This window comes from Podarcis cretensis (assembly GCF_951804945.1).
Source record: "Podarcis cretensis genome assembly, chromosome: 5".
NCBI lineage: Eukaryota > Metazoa > Chordata > Lepidosauria > Squamata > Lacertidae > Podarcis > Podarcis cretensis.
The window spans coordinates 3760938-3774816 of record NC_137174.1 but is presented as its reverse complement, the minus strand read 5'-3'; the positions used below and the strand labels follow the sequence as shown (position 1 = coordinate 3774816).

Below are 13879 nucleotides of genomic sequence, written 5' to 3'. Positions count from 1 at the left end.
AGAAGAGAGTGGCCCTGGCACTCACTCTTGCCTTCATCAAGAAAGCTTAGCATGGAAATGGGAGGCATCGCTGGGTTAATTGCAAAGCCTAAAATATAGATTCCCATGCTAATGAGGTGATGCGGAGGTCTCTGAAGGTACTGAGTTGACAACAGTACTGTGCGTTCCATCTAGCTGTCACTACTGACACTGCAGGAGAGGGAGGGAGGGAGGGAGGGAGAGAGAGAGAGAGAGAGAGAAGAAGAAGAAGAAGAAGAAGAAGAAGAAGAAGAAGAAGAAGAAGAAGAAGAAGAAGAAACACTTCCTACTTTGGGATTGCAGAGAAGATGGAGGAAAGAAACATTAAGATAATAGGCAGGGGTGCCAACTTGAATAAAATATTGGAGGGACAGGTAAACAACACCCCACATAATCGATCACATGATGCAGCACACACACACCCCATTTGAATGGCAATGCCCATCAACTGGGGAGGCAGCCCCCTTAAATCTTTTATTGGGGGGCCGAAGGGGCCTTGGCCCCTATGATGATAGTCCTTCCTTGAAATGAGAGTGTGTGCTTTGGCCCCTCTGAAGGTGCTCATTTTCACATTTGGAGCTCCCGGCATCCGGTTAAGACAGCTTTGTTTCAGCAGGACTGCTGTTCCAATGTCCTTTTTCAACTTAATGGCAATTCCATTCAGGTTTTCCCTGCAGCTGCTTGTGACTGCGCTGCTTGCCGGCTTGAGCCAAGTGGTGCTTTTTTCAACTTTTTGACAGCCCAGACCTTACAGATGGGGACAGCATTGTTTGCTTCTTGAATCCACCTGCAGTTGGAAAAGCAATTGATACTTCCTCTGTATCCTCATCTCTCCAAGGACGGCACCACAAGCAGGAGGTCGTGAAGCCACAAGATGTAAACTGGAATCTAATTGCCTGCAAATGAGAAATTAAGTAGACTCACGAATGCCCTGAGCTGGCAAATAAATACTCAGTTGTAATACTAATGCTTGGGAGGGGGGGTATGAGAGAAATGTAAATGAAATGCCTTGCAAATGATTCTATTATGAAACCAGCTGGCTTCAATAAATCTACAGCTTCCATCAATATTTTGACTACCCTCAGGATTCAATTTTCTGCTCTTAACATAACTCTGTAGCTAGGTTATCTATCACAATTCAGGCTCAATTGATTCATATGTAACACAGATGGTATGTTAACTCCTGGCACTTGTTCCCAATTGATGCTGTAGCTTAGAATACAACAACCTGATCTAGAATAATTAAAGTGCATTTGTCATAAATAAACAGCATTTCCACTCAAATTCATGGTGGGGGGCTTTCACTTGCTAGTATGGAGATTGATTTCTCTTTAGCAAGCGGCCAGCACAAAGCCCTGAGATGGACTGGGATGACTTCATCCCATTACGAATAGCAAGTACAGTGGGCTAAGGCTTCAGATGAAGCTCTAGCGGGGAATTCCGAATATATACATATAATCAGTTACACAAACTACATGACAAATCTTACATCTAGTTTGATGAATGAAGAAGACCATTTATACACTTACTGAATGAAAAATACATAACAACATCATGGGTAAAAATCATAAATTTTACTGAACAAAATCTGAGGTGCCTGCTTAGTTTCCCAGGTCAGAACCTAGAGAAGCAAACTTTGCATTTTCGTGTGGAAAAAATATGGTATAGTGTTTAGAGTGTCAGACTAGGACCTTGGAAACCAGAATATAAGCCCCCACTCAGCCATAAAGCTCACTGGACAGCCTTAGGCACATCTCTCAGCCTAACCTAGATTACATTGCAATGATGAAACAGATGTTTCCAGGACTTGCCTTGCATTTTGTGATTGTATTTTTTTTTAATTGTTTTAAAACAGTTTTTAATGTTGTCTTTTAAGTTGCTGTAACCCACTTTAGGACATCACGGTGAAGGGCAGGTAATTAATAATATAATGGCTGTGAAACGTGGAAAACTTGTTGCTCTCATTAACAAACCCTGGACACAGTCTACCAACCATGAACATGTACAGCTCCCAGCCAGTCCTTCCAGTAGAAAAACACAAGGAAGGAATGAAACGTGTTACCAAATTCTCACTTAGAATACTAGGGGAGAATTTAGGGAGATAAGGAGGCTGAGTGGAGGAACCAGGGGAGTAGTGAGGAGGGAGGTAAATAAATGATGCAACCTTATTGCATCATATGATCACATTTATATTCCACTTTCCTCAAAGAGGCTTACAAAGCGTCTCTGAACTTGCCACTGTGAGAATACACACAGTTATTTGCTCGTCCTTTGACAATCAAAATGGCAGCTTTCCAAAATGCAACCTAATCAGTACAGCTGTTGAAGGTAATTTATCCAAAGAGAAGGAAGCGATACAACTCTAATTGCTTTTCAAAGTATCTAATCCACAAAAAGCTGTAACGCTTCAAATTAAATGAAGAATGCCATGGAATTGCCACAGTGCAAGAAGCAAAGATAAAACCGTTTTTGAACAATACACTCACTCTGTTCCATGACATCAGAACTGAGGCCACCATAAATATGACTGCCTTAGAATGAGGCTGATATCTTCAAACCTATATTGCTTAAAAGGTATTTATTGCCTTAAAATTCAAAAGCCTATGATGTTTGATTTCTTTATTGGCATTCTGTTTCCTCTACTCCAAATACTGAATTTATTTCTAGAAGAATTCAGTGTTTCTTGATTCTTCTGGAAGAGCCTCGGGGCATTGATATGCTCTGGTTTATGTAATCAGCACTAATGTACTCCTTCCTAATGAAAGTACTCCAGCGGGCTCTTTGAAGGAAGTGCATTCCCACGAAAAGCTGAAATAGTCAATTAAGGCCTATATGTATGCTATACACATTCATATTTAGTGAACATGTGATCACTGCTCATTATTACAATGTGAAAGGATACTAAATTCAGTGCTAACATTCTAAGTGAACTTTGAACCAAGGACTGGGGACTCAGCTATACAGCTGCAAATAAAACTTTTCAAGTGTGTTGTAAAGTGCATTATACAAATGTGACACTAGATGGCGACAGTGAGCTATGGCAAATTCAATATATTTTTCAAAACTTTTTTTAAAAAAGCATTTTCAAAACTTTTTTTATATGTGTTTAGATTCCCCCTGGGTCACACCAGAGTGTTCATCACGTGTATTACATGAGGACTTGCACGTGTGAATGGCCAATTCTGATAAACCACCACAACACAAAGAGATGCTTCATATCTCCTCACTAACGCTATGAATGTATTGACAGTGCTCTGTTGCAGATAGAGCAGCTGGTCTGAAACAAACTTTTAGAAAAACTCAACCAGGTCCTCATATGTCATGAGAATTCCCATCTTTTCAAACAGAGTATTTTTAAAATTGAGTTCACACATCAGCTGCTAGACATTTAAGTTTTTTTTTTAATATTTTTTTATTAACTTTCATTTATCACACACACACAAAGAAAAAACAAAACCATTTAAGACAACAACTAATACAGAAAAGAAAAAAATTACATTAAATCCGATACTTATTAAATTAAATAACAGAAAAAAGTGACAAAAAAAAAGAAAAAAAAGCACCAAAGCAATGAAAATAGAAATAAACTGATAAATAACACATACTTGCTGACTTCCTTCCCTCCTGATTTCGGGTTCTTAATTTTAAGAGTTTCATTTTTACAGCTGATGTTGGTTAATTGATCTATCTATACATCGAAAGTTTCATAACAAGCCTGCTATATTTGGTAGGTTACTATAGTTACCTTCAATATATCTCATAAATTTAATCCAGTCGTTATTTAACTTTGTATTCTTTTGGTTTCTAATTCTCTGCGTCATTTTAGCTAGTTCGACGAAGTTATATAGTTTCGTTTGCCATTCCCTCATCGTTGGTATATTTCTATTTTTCCAATTTTGGGCAATTAACATTCTGGCCGCTGCTGTTGAGTATTGGAATAAGACTCTATCTTCTTTCTTAATTTCTTCTCCGATGATACCTAATATGAAGGCCTCTGGCTTTTTCGGGAATGTATATCTTAATATTTTTTTTAATTCATTATATATCGTATCCCAAAATTTTTTTATTTCCTCACATGTCCACCACATGTGTATGAAATTGCCTTCTTTTGTTTTACATTTCCAGCAGGCCTTATTTCCAGTTTTGTACATCCTACTTAGCTTCTCTGGCGTAATATACCATCTATATACCATCTTCTCTAGATTTTCTCTGATTGCAACACTCGCCGTGAATTTTATTCCCTCCTTCCACAATTTTGACCATTTTTCATATTCTATGTTATGCCCCAGATCTATCGCCCATTTTACCATAACATCCTTAATTTCTTCATCTTTTGTATTCCATTCCAGTAATAAATTGTACATTTTAGATAGTAATTTAAATTTATTTTCTATTATTTCAATTTGGAATTTCGATTTCTTTTCATTCATTCCAATTTTTTTATCTTTTAACCAAATCGCATTAATTTGATGGTACTGTAACCAGCTTGTCAACTTTCCCTTCAGCTCTTCATATGGCTTTAATTTCCAGCTGTCTTCCGATCTTATCAATAAATCTTCATATGTTAATTTCTGCTCCTCCATATTTATTTTTTTAATAGTTAGGATATTTATTGGGGACAGCCACCAGGGCGTTCTCCATTCTAACAATTTTTTATTTTTTTCCCAGACTTCCCATATAGTGGGCCCCTAATGATGTGATTTGAGAACCCTTTATGAGCCTTCTCTTTATTTGCCCAGAGGTAGGCATGCCATCCGAACCTGTTGTCTGCTCCTTCAAGATCCAATAAATCAGTGTTTTCCAAGGTTATCCAATCTTTAACCCAGCATAAGCAGGCGGCCTCGTAGTATAATTTCAAATTAGGGACTGCGAGTCCCCCTCTCTCTTTTCGGTCCGTAAGTAATTTAAATCTTATCCTTGGTCTCCTTCCCTGCCAAATGAATCGTGAAAGAATTTTCTGCCAATCTTTAAATAATTTTGACCCCCTAATTACCGGAATATTTTGAAACAAGAACAGCATTCTTGGAAGAACATTCATTTTTATTGTCTCCATCCTGCCCATCCACGAGAGGTTAACTCTATTCCAGACATCCAAATCTTTTTTAATTTCCTTCCATGTTGTCGTGTAATTATCTTCAATTAAGTTTATATTTTTTGGTGTAAGCCATATTCCTAAGTATTTTATTTTTTTAACCACCTTTATCCCATGTTTTCTCTCCAGTTCTTCTCTTTCCTCAGCACCTAGGTTTTTTGTCAGCATTTTGGTTTTTAGTTTGTTCAGTTTAAAACCGGATAATTTACCATATTCTTCTAAGATCTCCAGCGCCTTGCCCAAACTACCTTGCGGTTCTTCCAAAGATAACATTAGGTCGTCCGCGTAAGCTCTTAGTTTAAATTCCTTCAATCCTATTTTAATTCCTTGTATCTCTCGTTTCGATCTTATTCTGTTCGCCAGTACTTCTAATACTATAATAAATAATAGCGGGGAGAGGGGGCACCCCTGTCTTGTACCCTTCTCGATTTTAAATGTGTTTGTAAGATTGTTATTTATTACCAGTTTGGCAAATTGGGTTGAATATATTGCCTGTATTCCTTTCAAGAATTCCCCTTCTATTCCTGCCACCTCCAGAGATTTTGTTAGGAACAACCAAGAGACATTGTCGAACGCCTTTTCGGCATCTATAAAAATCAGTGCCGCAGGTATATTGTTATTAATCTCCAAATATTCAATTATGTTTATAATGTGTCTCAAATTATCTTTCATGAACCTATTTGGGAGGAAACCCGCCTGGTCCTTATGGATTAAATTTATTAAACATTTTTTCAGTCTGTTTGCCATGATATCTGCGTATATTTTGTAATCGTTATTTAATAACGATATTGGCCTATAGTTCTTAATGTTCAATTTATCTGTATCCGGTTTTGGAATTAACGTTATATAAGCCTCCCTCCAGGACTCAGGTATCTTTCCTCCTCTTAGTATATTGTTCATGGTCTCACAGAGCGTTGTTGCCAATTCATCTCCTAAAACTTTATAGTATTTTGCCGATAAACCATCCGGTCCCGGTGCTTTCCCTAATTTCATTTTTTTAATGGCGTTCTGGATCTCCTCTATACTTATAGGTCTGTTTAATTGGGATTTTTCTTCTTCCGTTATGACCTTTCCTTTACAATTCTCCAGATACCTTTCTATTTGAGTTAGGTCTTCTTCTCCTTTTTTATATAATTCCTCGTAAAATTTAAGAAAGTTTTTTTGTATCCTTTTTGGGTCTTCTATCACTTCTTCTTCTACTTTTATTTTATTTATCACATTTTGCTTTTGCCTTTTCCTCAATTGCCAAGCCAATAGTTTTCCAGTTTTATTTGCTGATTCGAAATATCTTTGCCTCGTTTGCTTGACTTTCCATTCAATTTCTTGGTTCGTTAACATCGAATATTGTGTTTGTAATATTTTTATAATTTGTATACTTTGGTCATCTTTTGGATTCTCGATTAATTTTTTTTCAGACTCCCTTATCTGTCTAAGAATTTCTTCCTTCTTTTGCTGTCTCATTTTCTTCTTATAGCTATTTTGTTGGATGAAAAAACCTCTTAGGACCGCCTTACTGGCATCCCATACCACTTCTAAGTTTGTTCCTGTATTTAGGTTCAAGTCAAAATACTCTTTTAATGTAGCTTTAGCTTTTTCTACAACCTCATCATTGTCTAACAAGTATTCATTTAACCTCCATCTGAAGCCCCCTTGTGAAGTGCCCTTTAATTCCAATGTTATTGAGTTATGGTCAGAGAGGGTTCTCGGTTGGATTTCACATTTTGTAGCTCTTAAGGTTAACTCCCTTGAAGTCCAAATTTGGTCTATTCTGGCCCAGCTTTTATGTACCTCTGAGAAAAAGGTAAACTGCTTTTCTGTTGGGTGCTTGTGTCTCCATATGTCTATTAGATCCATATTCTCTTCCAGGTCTTGGAATGATTTTGGTAATTTCCCTTGATTTCGTTTTCCCCTTTCTGTTTGTCTATCAATCTCTGGTGTTGGCACCGCATTGAAATCTCCCAATAATATCGTCCTATTGTTTTCTAAATTCATCAAGACTTGTTCTAATTTCTTAAAGAACTCTGGCCTATTAGAATTTGGGGCATATATATTTACCACATTAATCTTTTCCCCCTGAAAGTTGATTTGCACCCCCAATATCCTTCCTTCTTTATCTTTATATATCAATTTAGGTTCCCATTTTGCATTAACATATATTACAACTCCCCTTTTTTTCTCTGCCATGGAGCTTATAAATTCCGTTCCTAAATTCTTATTTAACAATACATGTTTGTGCTTTTTGGCTACATGTGTCTCTTGAATACAGATTACGTCCAATTTCTTCTTTTTCAAAACATTTACAATTTTATTCCTTTTAGTTTTGTCATTCAAACCATTTACATTCCATGTTAGAATTTTAAGATTCATTATAGTATTTGTCTACAATTAAGTCAGTAAATTACCAATTTAAGTTTCTCCTATTTAAATTCGGGTGGTTTTACTTTCTAGTCCTTCTTCCTCCTCACCTACTTCTTCGTCTCCTGTCTCTCCCCCCCTCTCCCCCCCACCCTCCCCCCCACAGCCCCCAATCCCGCATCACCCCCCTCCTCCTCCCCTCCACCTCTCCCCCCATACCTCTCCTCCGTAGACATTTAAGTTTTGAGTAATCAAGAAATGTACGCTTTTAAATCAATGGCAAGAGGAAATTCTACTTTCACGCAAGCAAACGCAAAAAGAATACTGAAACCCTATATTATAACGGAAAGAGGTGCAGCAGGTCCCCACAGAAATCACGACACTAAACTAACAAGATACTGATTCCTTTTGCCCGTTCTTTGCTACTTGCCCACTCTTGTGGAAAGCAAAGCAATATACAAGATGCTTCAGGGTACGAGAAGCACATCAAAGCTTATATTTATATTTATTTAAATATTTTGATTTTTCAAATCATATTTCTTTATTTGAAAATTGGGGACTTTGATTAGGCTAAGTTGCAATGTCTGAGGGACAGTGGACCAGCCCCCTGCTGAAAAAGTTTGCTGACCCCTGCTCTAGGTCCTGAGCTAGTTTGTCCAGAAACTCAGATAAGACAGTCACAAGATGCCTGAAGCTGTACCGAAGGGCGGGAGGGGGGGCAATTTCTGCTGACTCACAGAAAATTAACCTCCCCCCCCCCCTCAACACAGGTTGGAATGGACCTCATTCAAATTACCGTAACCCCACGATGGGAGGAAGGGGTTTTGCCTCCAGGGATCCTTGCAAGAACTTCTCACCACGCACATCCTGCCTCTCAAATTGAGACTCTCTTACATTTATTAGCACACCATAAACTTAGCTCCAGGAAAACCAGTGTTCAGATTTACCAATGCTTTGTGCAAATTATTCTCTCAGTCACTGTAAAAAAATACAATAATAATAATAATTGCCCTACTTAACAAGGTAGTCATGAGGACAAAGAAGATCTTCTTTGGTTTTAATGCAATAAGTAATAAAAGTGACAAGGGAATGGATTGCAATTTCAGCTCACATAAATAGTTATATTGCAATTTAACTAATGAAGCAGGGCTGAAAATTCCATGGTTGTTCTGGCTAGATAAAATGTTACCTAATTATTTGGAGCATAAGGCAGTAAATATACTTAGTGACTAATTAGTCGTCTGCTATAATTAATTTTGGAAACTTTAAAGGATGGCTGGTGAGATGTTTTCTGCATTTGATTGAAGCATTTTTCATATTTTAGACGGTAAAGTGATTACAACAAGGCTGTTATCTTCCTTGGTCACTGAGACTGCTGAGAAGGCAAACCGTTAGTGCTGTGTTGAAAATTTCAACTGCGTTTTTTACCCCCACCATTCTCCATCAATTAATGAGAAAAGAAAATGCATTCAAAAAGTATCAAAAGGTAGGGGATAATTTTTATGGAATTCTCATAGGGGGTTGGAGGGTTTCTGTTGCCTTACTTTCAAGGCGGCTGGAGCATTTGTCAGTGTCTGCAAATCAGCTCTCAGGTTGTCTGCACTCTGCAGTCTTCCCTGGTGTCCATATTTCCTAAAAAGCCCATGACATTCATGGCTGGCCTTTTCTATAAGGAAAGGAGGTGGCCTGCTGTGTGCCTGAAAACTATTCGTTGTGAAACTTCCTTTCAAAATTAAAGCCAGTGAGTGCGCCAATCTCTGTGGCAAACAGGACCACAAGGGCTGAAGTGATGCAGCTGCTGGGGGCAGAAGAATCCCAAGGGTGCCCCCCACCTCCGCCACTACCAGGCAAGTAAGGAGAAGTGGCAGCAGCTGTCGGCAAGGATGCGATGGGGGCAGGCAACACCTCCCCATTTCACAGGGTGGGCCTGTTCCTTCAGGGGGAGTAGAACCCCTCCAATACGAGCTTGTACATTTAATCCCCAGACCTGGTAACCACCCACCCGCAGCAGCTCCATTTTGTCAGGCTTCTGCCTCTGTTTCTTAGCCCCCATCCAGCCCATCACCAATCCAGCCCCTTCACAGCCTCTCTGCTTGTGATGGAACAGAGAGGAAGCACTGAGAGCCATCAGCGTCCTGATGGTAATATGCTCCAGATGCCCGAATGACAGCTCTCCCAGCAGTTTTGTATAGATGTTGAATAACAGGAGACACATATGCCACTGTTCCGCAGAATTACCACAGCGTGTGCAGAATTCAGGAGCGAAAGCTTTTTTGGTCCTTCTTTCTGAGCATGTTAACTTACCCTTTTGGGTTGCAAATAGATGCTTGGAACTGCATGAGCAATACCTGTTGGAATCCCTGAAGTGGATTATGGCTCCTGCCTGAACCCCAAGTTTGGCAACATGAAATGAACTATAAAGGTAAAGGTAAAGGTACCCCTGCCCGTACGGGCCAGTCTTGACAGACTCTAGGGTTGTGCGCTCATCTCACTCTAGAGGCCGGGAGCCGGCGCCGTCCGCAGACACTTCCGGGTCACATAGCCAGTGTGACATCACTGCTCTGGCGAGCCAGCACCAGCACAGGACACGGAACCCCGTTTACCTTCCTGCTATAAAGCGGTACCTATTTATCTACTTGCCCTTTTTTTTAAGGGTGCTTTCAAACTGCTAGGTGGGCAGGAGCTGGGACCGAAAGACGGGAGCTCACCCCGCCGCGGGGATTCGAACCGCCGACCATATGATCGGCAAGTCCTAGGCACTGTGGTTTTACCCACAGCGCCACCCGCGTCCCTGAAACGAACTATAAAGGTAAAGGTAAAGGTACCCCTGCCCGTACGGGCCAGTCTTGACAGACTCTGGGGTTGTGCGCCCATCTCACTTAAGAGGCCAGGGGCCAGCGCTGTCCGGAGACACTTCCGGGTCACGTGGCCAGCGTGGCATCGCTGCTCTGGCGAGCCAGAGCCGCACACGGAAACGCCGTTTACCTTCCCGCTGGTAAGCGGTCCCTATTTATCTACTTGCACCCGGAGGTGCTTTCGAACTGCTAGGTTGGCAGGCGCTGGGACCGAGCAGCGGGAGCGCACCCCGCCGCAGGGATTCAAACCGCCGACCTTTCGATCGGCAAGTCCTAGGCGCTGAGGCTTTAACCCACAGCGCCACCTGCGTCCCGAAACGAACTATACAGAACAGTAAAAACGGAAGAATAAGTTAGGCAAAAGCAGAATGGACTAATATGTTCGGAGTGCAGATTTAAAACATTTTTTAGAGCATGCATAGCTCTGCTCATACTTTTGAGATGCACACAGAAGGCAAAAATCACTTTGGCTCCATATTCTTTGTACAGTTAAAGCACATTTAAAGTGCATGCAGGGCGCAAAGAACCATGGGAACTGAAGTTTGTTACGACTGCTGGGAGTCATAGCTCTGTGAGGGGGTGAATGACAGTTTCCAGAATTCTTTGGAGAGAGGGTGTGCCTTCAATGTATTGTGAGCAGGCAACCTTGGCTTCAAAACCAAAAGGGTTTTGGTTTTGTTGGTGCTTAAAATGTTGCTGTTAGCGTGTGTAAGTTTTAAAGTACCTGCAGCAAATGCAGTGTGTGTTGCAATTTCACCTTTGTGATATGATCAAAGAAGGGAATTTGCAATCTCCTCTCGCCCCCAAAGTCTCTTCCCTCAGCACACCTGAAATGGTGCCCTTGCTTTTCACTTCCTGTCACAAGTTTCCTTCAGTGCACATTTCTTGTTAGGAAGAACAGCTTCAATTCTTTACGTAACTAAAGAAAAGTGCCCACCAAGGGAAAACTGTACACCATTTGGGTGGGATCTTTGCACTGGCGGAGGAAGAGGAGTGCGGGGCGGAGCACACCGCCCCCAGCAGAGCAATCCTGGTAGGGTGCCATCAGGGCTGCCCGCCCTCCAGGACATGCACCACACCCCTGCGGGCAGCGTGCCATGTCCCTTGGACGCCCGCCCGCCCCGCCCCGCCCCGCCCTGCCCTGCCTGCTCTCCACCCCCCACCCCCCAGTGCAGGAACATGAAGCTCTGCCACTGGATCTTTGGAGTCCCTGTGAGCTGAACGTGTTTTGTTCATATTAGTTGGTTTGATCTGCCTGCTATGGAAGAGTGAAACCCATCTCTTCAGCTGAGAAGGAAGCAGTAATGAGAGAAAAAACTAGAACAGGATTTCTCTGCTCATGGGCTGGAGGTTCCTTTTGCCTTAGGACAAGGCTGCTAATTAGAACGAGGCAAACACAATGCAAGCTGATTTGTCATACAATATGGGTGATGTTTTTTCCTCCACCTTGCTTTGGGAACTTGTTGTCACAAAAGAAGCTATTTATGATCAAACTGCCATATAGTGTGCTTTGTACTGCTGTCAGGTTTTTGTAGTGGGTTTTTTTGACAAATCACCCTGGCACAAAGAAGCCCTGGCAGATAAGTGACATATATTTCAGTGACATCTGCTGCCTCTGATTGGATGTGTGACAGTTTGCTTCAGGGTGGCCAGTACCAGTTTTCTATTATTGAGCACTCTGCCTTGCTTTCATTGCTCTTCTGCCTCACATTAGGAAAAGGTAAAAGAGAAGAAAGAGCAACCACCCTCCCTGGCCCCTTCTTCCATCAGCTTCATGATCATTAGCTGCACAGTTCTTGTGATCAGTCACAGCCTATACCACATATTCTGTTCTCATGTAGCATAAAATGTTATCCTTTGCTGTCAGGAAATGCGAGGGAAATCATCCAGAGACTGAAATCTGCTCTGGCTTGCCTTCTGCAAAGGCAGCAGGGTTGCAATTGTTGGGGGAAAGAAACCAGTTCCAGCAATGGCTGCAGAATAAATGGAACAGAGGTTTCCCCAGGGGGGCTTCTTGGCTGGTTAAACTGGGAACCTGTAGAGTGCTGTGCAATGAGGACCCTCCAGGCAGAGTCCGCAGCCCGCCCACCCCATAGAAGAGAGGAGCTACTTTAGAAATCAGGGGCTGAACATGGTAAACCTGATAGTAGCAGATTCCTCTGGTGGGCACTGAATCCCTACAAGTGTATGGAGGGTGTTTGATGAAGTGGAGAGCTTCTAATGTGAAGCATGCACAGCAGGGCCGGCCCACCCATGAGGCAGGTGGAGGCAGCTGCTTCATGAAGTGGAAGCCCAAGAGGCAGTTCCCCTGTGGACACCCCACTGGAGGCAGAGAAGTGCAGAGGCAACAGCTTCCAGCAAGATCTCATGCAGCTCCCTCCTGCGCTGCAGTCCAGGTGAGCAGAGGGACGAGAAGCTGCCGCCGACCCTCCTCCTGCTCTCTGCCCCCAGGTCAGACCTGACCTGGGAACAGAGCTGTGCCCAGGCATGAACACCATAGCCAAGGAGAGTGGGTGGCAGCTAAGGCTGGTGGCATTGGGCTGTTGCATGAGGAAGTTGCCCCCACAGCTCCCTCATGTGCCAGAGTCAGGCTCTGATGAGGGAGCCTGTCGTGGGGGCACCTGGTCACACCCCCTCAAAAATGCATTGGGACCACAGCCCTCAGAAGGTGGTAGGCTCTCCCACCTCGGAAGATTTTAAGCAGAAATTGGATGGCCACCTGTCATGTCTGATTTAGTTGAGATTCTTGTATTACAGGGGCTGGACAAGATGACTCTACAATTTTATGTTTCTATGACTAGGACACGTCATCCACTAACTGGCCATTATGCTATTGAACTCGTCAGTAAAACTGCGTTCTGGCAAGTACCCCGTGTCAGGTGACTGAGAAGCCAATGCCATCCCAACCGATACTGTAGTCCAAAGAACTCCTGATCATTCAGGAGTGCTGTTGATAATAACAGCAATGGACTAACTAATCATTGTTGGAGTTGGCAGCACTGCACTCCCAGCAGACCATTTGGACTTTTTACTACTAAGTTTCTGCTAAGTTTCAGAAGCGGCAAAGTCCAGGAGAGAAACCAGGAGGAAACCCATCCAGAGTGGAAAAGATGGGAGAGAGCCAACTAGCACTGGCCAAGGGCGTTCCTGAACTTCCGTTCCATCTCTAACTTATTTCCATCCATAAGAAGGCAGCCTGCAAGCACCTGTCCATACATGTATCTGTTTAGTGTACACAGCTAAAGAGAAACCTAATTCAATTACCTTAAATGTCTATAAAATCCCTCTCTAAAAGACATGATGAAGTGAGAACTACTAATAATGCATACAGATCAACCAATGCTTGACAAATGGAGTGCAAAGAAAGAGACAAAAGGGAATGAGTGCCTGTGGCACTGATGTTTTGAAATAAAAGTGTCTTGTAATCTCCATGCGCACAGGGAATTGCTCCTTTCTGTATGCTTTTAACATGCAGAGGTCTTACAGCTGAAAGCAGATTCAAGAGTGCTAGCGGCTTCTGCTAGAAATATAACATGTGAATTGGACGGTATGTAATCAA

General features: G+C 42.0%; 1 long non-coding RNA gene across 1 annotated transcript; it reads right to left on the bottom strand.

Annotated features, from left to right (window-relative positions):
* Positions 1-530: 530 nt before the first annotated feature.
* Positions 531-11322, bottom strand: LOC307215846. The gene is made up of 3 exons (XR_013838670.1): positions 11078-11322; positions 9770-9879; positions 531-914 (listed from the first exon to the last, which is right to left on the bottom strand). It is a non-coding gene; the product is annotated as an uncharacterized lncRNA (long non-coding RNA).
* Between the last annotated feature and the right edge of the window lie 2557 nt (positions 11323-13879).